This window comes from Papio anubis, chromosome X, assembly GCF_008728515.1.
Source record: "Papio anubis isolate 15944 chromosome X, Panubis1.0, whole genome shotgun sequence".
NCBI classification, from domain to species: Eukaryota; Metazoa; Chordata; class Mammalia; order Primates; family Cercopithecidae; genus Papio; species Papio anubis.
This window is the reverse complement of record NC_044996.1, coordinates 136,848,543-136,858,313: the sequence shown is the minus strand read 5'-3', so window position 1 is coordinate 136,858,313 and position 9,771 is coordinate 136,848,543. Positions and strand designations below refer to the sequence as shown.

Sequence of the window (9,771 nt, the reverse complement as noted above, 5' to 3'; positions counted from 1 at the left end):
ATGAATAGATAAAGAAAATATGATATATACACAACAGAATACTATTCAACCTCAAAAGAAGGGAAAATTCTGTCATTTGCTACAAAATGGATGAATCTAGAAGGGATTGTGCTAAGTGAATTAAGCCAAGCACAAAAAAATAAATACCACGTGATCTCACTTACATTTGGAATCTAAAAGAACTGAACTAGGAAGTAGAGAGTGGAATGATGGTTATGAGAGACTGGGAATAGGGTGGGAAAGAAGACATGGTGAGTTGCTGGTTAAAGGGTACAAAGTTTCAGATAGACAATAGTAATAAGTTTTGAGATCTATTACACAACAAGATAGCTATAGTCAATAATAAGGTATATTTCAAAATTACCAAGAATTTCAAATGTCTTACCATAGAAAAAATGATAAGTAAGTGAGGTGGTAAATAAGTTAATTAGCTTGATTTAATCATTCCACATGGTGTACATATATCAGAGCATTACATAGTGCCTTATAAATTTATACAATTATGACTTCTGAATAAAAAATAATATTAATAATGAAAAGTAAATAAATAAAATATAGAAATGAGATAAACTAAGTAGAATAAAGACAATCTAGAGAAAGAGGTACTATTCAAATGTGTACTTACTACTCAGATATGTTATGAGTATGATGAAGTATTGATTTAGGAAAACAATGATATCATACCATCCTCTTCAGCCAAGAGTCTTTGAAACATAAAGAAACAAACTTTGCTTTAAAAATTAAGCTTTTATTTATTTATTTATTTATTTATTTTTCACCTTGCATTTTAGTTTCTGGCAGTACATGTGCAGGTTTGTTACATGGGTAAATTTTATATCATTGAATTTCAGTGTATGAATAATCTTGTCACTCAGGTAGTGAGCATAGTATCCAATAGGTAGTTTTTCAATACTTCCCCTCTCCCACTCTCCCTCTTCTTGTATTTCCCGGTGTCTATTGTTCTCATTTTTATCTCCACGTGTGTACTCAATTTTTATTTAGCTCCTACTTATAAGTGAGAACATGCAGTGCTTGAGTTTCTATTCCTGCATAAATTTGCTTAGGATAATTGCCTCTAGCTGCATCCATGTTGCTGCAAATAACATGATTTTGTTCATTTTTATAGCTGCATAGTATTCCATGGCGTGTATGCAGCATACTTGCTTTATCCAGTCCACAGTCTATGAACATCTAGGTTGATTTGTTGTCTTTGCTATTGTGAATATTGCTGCGATGAACATATAAACGCATGTGTCTTTTGATAGGATAATTTTTTTTCTATTGGGTATGTACCCAGTAATGGGACTGTTGGGTTGAATGGTAGCTCTGTTTGAAGTTCTCGGATAAATATCCAATCTGCTTAACACAGTGGACGGACGAATTTGCATTTTCACCAACAGCATATAATTAATCCCTTTTTTCTGCAGCCTCACCAGCATCTGTTATTTTTTGACTTTTTAATGATCACAATTCTGACTGGTGTGAGATGGTTTCTCATTGTGATTTTGATTTCCATTTCTCTGGTGATTAGTGATGTTGAGCACTTTTTCCTGTATTTGTTGGCTGCATGTATGTCTTCTTTTGAAAAATGTCTATTCGTGTCCTTTGACCCATGTTTTAATGGAGATATTTGTTTTTATCTTGTTGAATTCTTTAAATTCCTTATAGATTCTAGATATTAGACCTTTATCAGATGCATAGTTTGTGAATATTTTTCCCTTTCTGTAGATTGTCTATTTACTCTGTTGATAGTTCTTTTGCTATGCAGAGGCTCTTTAATTAGGTACCACTTGTCAATTTTTGTCTCTGTTGCAATTGCTTTTGGAGATTTAGTCATAAATTCTTCACCAAGGTTATGTCCAGAATGATATTTTCTAGGTTTTCTTCTAGGACTCTTATAGTGTGTGATCTTACCTTTAAATCTTTAATGCATTTTGAAATAATTTTTGTATATTGTGTAAAGCAGGGGTGCAGTTTCATTATTCTACATATGGCTAGCCAGCTATCTCAGTAGCATTTATTGAATAGGGAATGCTTTCTGCATTGCTTGTTATTGTCAACTTTGTCTAAGATCAGATAGTTGTAGTTGTAGGTGTGTGCCTTTATTTCTTGGTTCTCTATTTTTTTCCATTGGCCTATATGTCTATTTTTGTACCAATACTATGCTGTTCTGTTACTGTAGTCTTATAGCATAGTTTGAAGTGGAGCATTGTGATGTTTCTGGCTTTGGTCTATTTCTTTGCAATCATCTGTTCAGGCTTTTTTGTTGTTGTTGTTCCATATACATTTAAGAATCGTTTTTTTTCCAGCTCTATGAAAAATGACATTGGTATCTTGATAGGAATAGCACCGAATCTGTAGATTGCCTTAGGCAATTGCAATGATATTGATTGTTCCAGTCCATGAACATAAAATGATTTTCTATTTGCTTGTGTCATCCTTGAGTATCTTCAGCAGCGTTTTGAAGCTTCCCCTGTAGAGATCTTTCACCTTCTTGGTCATATGTATTTCTAGGTGTTCTATATTTTTTGGCTGTCGTAAATAGAATTGCATTATAGATTTGACTTTCAGCGTGAATGTTATTTGTTAATAGAAATGTTACTGATTTTTGTACATTGATTTTATATCCTGAAACTACTGAAGTTATTTATCAAGTCTAGGCACCTTTGGGTGGTGTCTTTAGGGTCTCTAGAAATAGAATTATATTATCAGTGAAGAGAGATAATTTGACTTCCTCTCTTCCTATTTGAATGCCTTTTATTAGGTTGGTGCAAAAGTAATCGCGGTTTTTGCCATTAAAAGTAATGGTGAAATCCACTATTACTTTTGCAACAACCTAATATTTCTTTCTCTTGCCTGATTGCTCTGGCTAGGGCTTCCACAACTATGTTGAATAGGAATGGTGAGAGTTTGTATCCTTGCCTTGTTCTAGTCCTCAAGTAAAATGCTTCCAGCTTTTGCCCATTCAGTATGATGTGGATTTTGGGTTTGTCATATATGGCTGTTACTAATTTGAGGTACGTTACTTCTATGCCTAGTTTGTTGAACATTTTTATCATGAAAGGTTACTGGATTTAATTGAAAGCCTTTGCTGTATCTAATAAGATAATAATTTTTTGTTTTTAATTCTGTTTATGGAGTGAATCACGTTTATTGATTTGCATATGTAGAACAAGCCCTGCATCCCAGGAATAAAGCCTTCTTGATTTTTGTGTTATTTTGCTCTGTATAATGTGAAAATGAGAAGATGCAGTCCTCAACTTAGTATTCAATACTAGTAAGGGTCAGGTCATCAAAATCTGTGTTTCAACAGTAGGAAAGCTTGCTTTCACATTAAAAAACAAAGCACATATTGCAAACATTATGTAATAATGATAAAATTACAGAAGAAAATATATTCAGACTGACCCATGGCATTCACACCACACCAGAATTTTGCCTGGAACAAAACAGTGAATTTTATCCCAAAAAGTAGGTTAGGTCCATGCTCACTAAAAACTTCAGTCTCAGACCCAATGAAGGAGGATAAAATACATAGTGCATGTATAGCATACATTACATATACATTAACCTTCTTTAATGCCCCCCACCAGGGTTTTGAGGGAAGGAAAGATGAAACGTGGACTTGTGCACTCACAAAGGCACAATTTTCTTCCAATTATAAAAGGTCATACATGTGACTCTTAACTATGTCTTGGGCAATAGCTAAGATTTTATCTGTGGGACTCCACCTTTGAAAATCACAACAAAAATCAAAAGGAAATGATTTGATATAAAATATTCAAATTTCTCAGTATGCAGACTTCCACAGAACAGGAAGAAGGAGACAACGAAAATACATTTTCTTTAAAAATAACATTCCCCTCATTTTGTCCCTGACACTCAACACTCAAAAACAAGTCTGCATAAAACTAGGAATACAGAAAAGGACGACAGAGGATGTTACATTTCAAAGTCTTAGGACCTACTCTGAACTTCTGTCCTCATCAAGACCCTTGCCTATAGAGCTGAGGGCTCCCTGGTCCCCTGGAGAAAGTGAGTGGTCTCAGATCTTCACTGAAGCAGGGGTGAAGATGTCCCAAGTCACTCACTGTCAAAATTAAACCCAGTAGATGCCCTGCTTCTTCTTGGTTTTCTCATGCCAGAAGGATTTGCCTTTGGTGAACCTCAAAACCTGATTGGCTCGTTCCCCCAGTCTCTGGTTGCACCTCAGTTGGCATCAGTGGAGTTCTCTGCCACCTCAATTTCCTCCTCCCTGACCCTTACGAATGTGGGTCACGCCCTTTTTTTCTTCTTTCTTCCTTTTTGGAAATGTGTTAGGGGTCTGAAGCTTTATCTTCTTCGCTGGAGGAGTCTCTGCCTCTTTGGCAGCCTCATCTGCTTCCACTTCTTTCCTGAACCCAGCTTTGAAACTACCACTGCTGCCTTTTTTCTTCTTCCTCCTCTTCCTCCTCTTCGCTGTTCTTAGCTGCTTTTCCATTCTGGGCAGTCAGTGCAGAGGTGCCATTGGCCTTGGCCTTGGGTACTTTTGGTCTTGCAGAGTCCTTGCCCTTGGGCTTCTCTTCCTCTTCCTCACTGGAGTCATCAGAGGAAGAACTGCTGCTGCTCTCAGCCTTTCCTTTCTTTGTGGAGGCTGGCTTAGAAGGGGCTGTCCCTCCTGCTGCCTTCTGCAACTTCTTCTTAACTGGGGATTTAGATAGCTTCTCTTCCTCCTCCTCCTCGCTGCTGGAGCTGTGTGAATAAGAGCTGCTGTCCTTACCACCCTCAGGAGCCTGCTTGGCAGGCAGATATGGAGCTGCTTTGTCAGTTACCTTGGGCTTAAGGGGGGCCACAGTCATCTTTGTCTTCTCCTCCTCACTGGAGCTGCTCTCTTTCTCACTGGAGCTGCTCTCTTTCTCACTGGAGCTGCTCTCTTTCTCACTGGAGCTGCTCTCTTTCTCACTGGAGTTGCTCTCTTTCTCACTGGAGTTGCTCTCTTTCTCACTGGAGTTGTTCTCTCTCACTGGAGCTGCTGTCAGCCTTTCTCACTGGAACTGCTCTCTTTCTCACTGGAGCTGCTCTCTTTCTCACTGGAACTGCTCTCTTTCTCACTGGAGCTGCTCTCTTTCTCACTGGAGCTGCTCTCTTTCTCACTGGAGCTGCTCTCCTTCTCACTGGAGCTGTTCTCTTTCTCACTGGAGCTGCTCTCTTTCTCGCTGGAACTGTTCTCTTTCTCACTGGAGCTGCTCTCTTTCTCACTGGAGTTGCTCTCTTTCTCACTGGAGTTGTTCTCTCTCACTGGAGCTGCTGTCAGCCTTTCTCACTGGAGCTGCTGTCAGCCTTTCTCACTGGAGCTGCTCTCTTTCTCACTGGAGCTGCTGTCTGCTTTTCTCATCAGAGGCTTCTGGCCACTGCTTCCAGGTTGCTTGAGAGTTGCAGCTGGCTCCGCTGCAGGCGACTTGGTAGTGGCAGCTGGCTTATTTGAGGAATTCTTGTTGGTACTGGCTAGCTTGGAAGGAGCTTCATCATCCTCGGAGCTGTTGGAGTACAAGCTCTGAAGAGCTCTCTGCTGCTTTCTTTGCTGGAGGTTGTTTAGTATTTGCTTTAGAGATGATTGACTTAGCAAGAGTTCATCCTCTTCCTCCGAACTTGAATCAGACTTCTCGCTGCTGTCTTCACTGCTTTCGGAAGGCTGTTTCTTCTCCACAGCTTTCTTGGGAGGCTGGGTTCCCACGGACTTCTTTGATGGGGGAGCAGGAGTGGGGCACTGAACTTTAGGGACCTGGGTTTTTTTTTTTTTTTCTACTATTCTTCCTCCTCACCGAAGGAGTCCTCGCTGCTGGAATTTTTGGGTAGGGGTGGCAGCTGCTATCACTGGGACCTTGACCACAGCTTGCTTTTAATATACAGTCTTCTTGGGGATGGCTGCTGCCCTCTCTTCCTTTGAGTCATCACTGCTGCTGCTGCTGCTGCTGTTGCAGCTGGCTGCTTTGCCATTGACTACTTTAGGTGCTGCGTGAGCTGGAGTACCTGGTGTGGCTGGAACTTTAGCCCGAGCTTTAGCTGCTACAGATGTTGTCTTTGGTTTCTGGTTTTTTGATGCCTCATCCTCAGAGCTTGAGTCAGAATCAGCATCAGAGCTCTTAACCTTCTTAAGAGGAGCTTTGGCTGTCTTGGCTTGGGGCTTAACTCCCTTCTGGACAGACTTTTTCTTTTTGTCATTGTCCTCATCATCACTGGATGCTTCACTGCTGCTGCTCGCTGATGCTTTGGTGATAGCCTTCCCTGGAGGCTGAGACAAACTTGCTCACAGCCTTCTTACCTGGAGGCCCTTGAACTTCTTCCTCCTCCTTGCTACTGTCCTCACTATTGTCACTGGATGAAGTCTTCTTCTTAGCTTTCTTAGTCATTTGTACATTTATTTGCCTGGAACTTTTGCTTTGGGGCCTTAGCAGACTTGAGACAGAAGCTATAGACATCCAAGAGGGAAGAGTCATTGGCATCCCGCTGTGTAGCTCCTGTAGGTTTGGCGAATATATTGGCCACCTCCAAGAGCTGGTTATCACACAGGAAGTCGAGCACAAGGGGATACAGGTCTGTGGGAATCACACAAGCCAGTGTCTGCCATTCTCTGGGCAATACACATGACTACCATTGTCTATTGGTGCTATTTTTAAGTTGCCTACTTAACAATTATTTAGGGCAATGCAGCGGGTAATCAAGAGATTGATACTCTAAAGTGTGGGAGACAAACTATTTGAAGACTAGCAAATAAAAATCTTACAATCTGTAAGATATGCTTCTGTCTATGTTTCTACTTGCTTAACTTGTCTATAAACTTATGTCTTTAGATTTCAGCCTTTGAGGGCCATGACAAGACCTAGCTTCAAGCATTGTTTGCCTTGGTCTCTGCATCTAATACATAACTAAAATTGGTTACCTCTTAAGTTTTTCACCAAAACTAAGGCCACTAAGAGTTAGCATTGTCATTAATACATGTAATTAAAACTACTAGATATAGGGAAAATTCTATATGCATTGTGCACACAAAACGTACAATGTATTTTGGGATTTTTTGTAAAAGTGTTATAAAAAGGCATAGGAATGTGGTTTCTCTTAAAGAGACAGCAATTTTGCCTGGTTTAGAGAGTTTAAGAATTGTAAATTAAACTAATAAGACAGAATGGCTAAAACTAAACAGATGCAGAAAGTTGGAAAAGAAAGTAAATTTTGTCCTAAAGTAAAGTGATAGAATAAAACTGAAGCTTTAAGCAAGTTGTAGAAGGTTTATGAAAAAATTGATCTTGTGAAAGGAGTTCTGTGTGTCATCAAGTTGGCTACAATTTAAAGGGGATTATTTAGTTTTTCTATAAACTGAACATTAATATCAAAATCACACTTACACAGCGCCAGAGTCTGTGCCCCTGTGTCAGAACAACAAGGTTTTCCTGTAAAATTGATCTCTTCTTCAATTAAAAAAAATAAAAACTTATAAAAGGCTTATGGAAATCCTACCTTATGATCACACTGATTGAGATTAGATATATTTGTTATAAGATTTTATTAAAATTAACTTCAGTGTTAATAATACACTAATGCAGAGGTAAAATTTAATTTTCTCTTTTGAAAAAGATTTTCATGTAGTATTAAAGATAGTGAAATATTTCTTTTTACCTTTTGAGTAAACTGCAGAGAAAGAGGGCAGAGAGAGAGACAGATTCAACTGACATCAAGCTGTTTTTATTATGTCTGATGGTTTGGAAATTGGAGTCTCCTCTCCATTAAAGAGTAAAGGTTTTTGCTCTTGAAAATCTTTGAATTATCACTTTGGCTAAATGGCTACATGAGTTACTTTACAGTGACCTATGATCCTATTTTGCGACATCAGGTTTTTAAATCTTTGATATTTGACAAACTTTGCAAAATCATATTCTAAATTCGGCCTTTAGCTTTGGATGTTAGGGTCCCTAAAATTCAAGAGAGACATACTTGGCTTATGTGGTGTATTAAAGTTATACAGGAGGCTTTATCAAATATGAAATGATGTTTACCTTTCTTTGAGTTACAGTTTATATAAATGTGTTATTAATGAGTTCCAGATTGTATGAGATTTCTATAATTCTCATGTCTTAATGTTATCAGTAATAATTATGATTATTATTGTAATTGCTGTATTCCACAGCAATAACAAAATTTCCTTGTTAATTGTGTCTCTAACAACAGCTGTTCTAATATTTTTGTCATGCACACACAATTGCTGTTTTACTCTGCTACCGTCCAAAAGCTTACTTAGGAAAGTTCATGAAAAGCACTCTGATGCTCTTGAATGCAGGTTTCTGATAATGTGAAAGGGTTTGTGTGTCTGGACTAAAGAGAAAACTTCCAGGACTCTCAATGGAGAGCTGATGTGTTCATGAGGCCTGCTGGCCCAATATCATGTAGTACAGGAGCTAACTGCATGGGACTAAACTGGTAAATAACAGAAAGATTTTTAACAACTTTTTGGTTTGAAACATTGCCGATTCTTTTTGTATTTCTTTCCAGAGTTAAGAAAACTTTTCCTGTTGAGCTATTTATAGCTGACCACAAATTGAGAAAGTATATATATTATTCTTGTGAGCAAAAGCTAAAGCATATTTCTTTGTACCTGATTTCTCCAGAATTGGGAAACTATTTGCAAGTTTTCTTATTTTACAACAATATAGTTATTTGCATATGTTCAATAAGAATCTGTTTTCCTGGCCAGGCACAGTGGCTCACGCCTGTAATTCCAGCACTTTGGGAAGCCGAGGTGGGAGGATCATGAGGTCAGGAGTTTGAGAACAGCCTGACCAACATGGTGAAACCCCATCTCTACTAAAAATACAAAAATTAGCCGGGTATGATGGCATGCGCCTGTAATCCCAGCTACTCAAGAGACTGAGGCAGGAAAATTGCTTGAACCTGGGAGGCAGAGGTTGCAGTAAGCCAAGATCATGACACTGCACTCCAGCCTGGGCGACAGAGTGAGACTCTGTCTCAAAAAAAAAAAAAAAAAAAAAATCTGTTTTCTTTTGTTAACAGGACACACTTGGAGACACTGGTTACCTTACCAAGGTTTTGTCTGGAATGGCATGTTTTCAGATATGACCAGACTGCTTTGAGGGGTGGAGGTTGACTTTAGAGAGAGACAGTAAAATACCCTAAAAAGACCAGCCTGGTATCTTTTCTATGTGATTCCTTTACAAGTTTCTGACCTGTTTTAAGTAAAATGTCACTTTTTGACAGGCTCAGGAAACCCAGGTAATTTTAGTACCTTGAGATGCAAATCATTGGTCAAGTATAAATCTTTTTAAAGTTGTTTTACAAATAAATTTGTCCCACTATGATTTGTCTTTTGTAGAAATGGGGGACCTAGAGAGAAAAAAAAATATTGTAAAATTATAGCTAGCTACCCCGCTGGCTAGATAGATAGATAGATAGAGATATCCAACACTTTTGTGCCTGCCTACTGATGTACGGATTCCTCAAAAAATTCTTTTAAACACCTGATTAAAACTACAGTCCAGAAAAATCTATAAGGTTGCTGCTGAAGACTAAAAGAAACTAATGTGTAGACTGCTCCAGACACACAACAGAGTCAATGTACAACTAAAAGAGTTAAAATAATGATTGCCTAAATAACTGGTTGGATTGAGAAGGTGGTGGTATAGCCTGAATCAGTTTCCAGGATTACTTTCTGTTTGTTGCTATATATAATTTGGCCTTGATTTTTCCCATCTTCTTTTTCTTTCTTTTTTTGTCACCATTTTT

General features: G+C 38.4%; 1 pseudogene; it reads right to left on the bottom strand.

Annotated features, from left to right (window-relative positions):
* Positions 1-2,906: 2,906 nt before the first annotated feature.
* LOC101011301 lies at positions 2,907-8,714 on the bottom strand (annotated as a pseudogene).
* Positions 8,715-9,771: the final 1,057 nt, after the last annotated feature.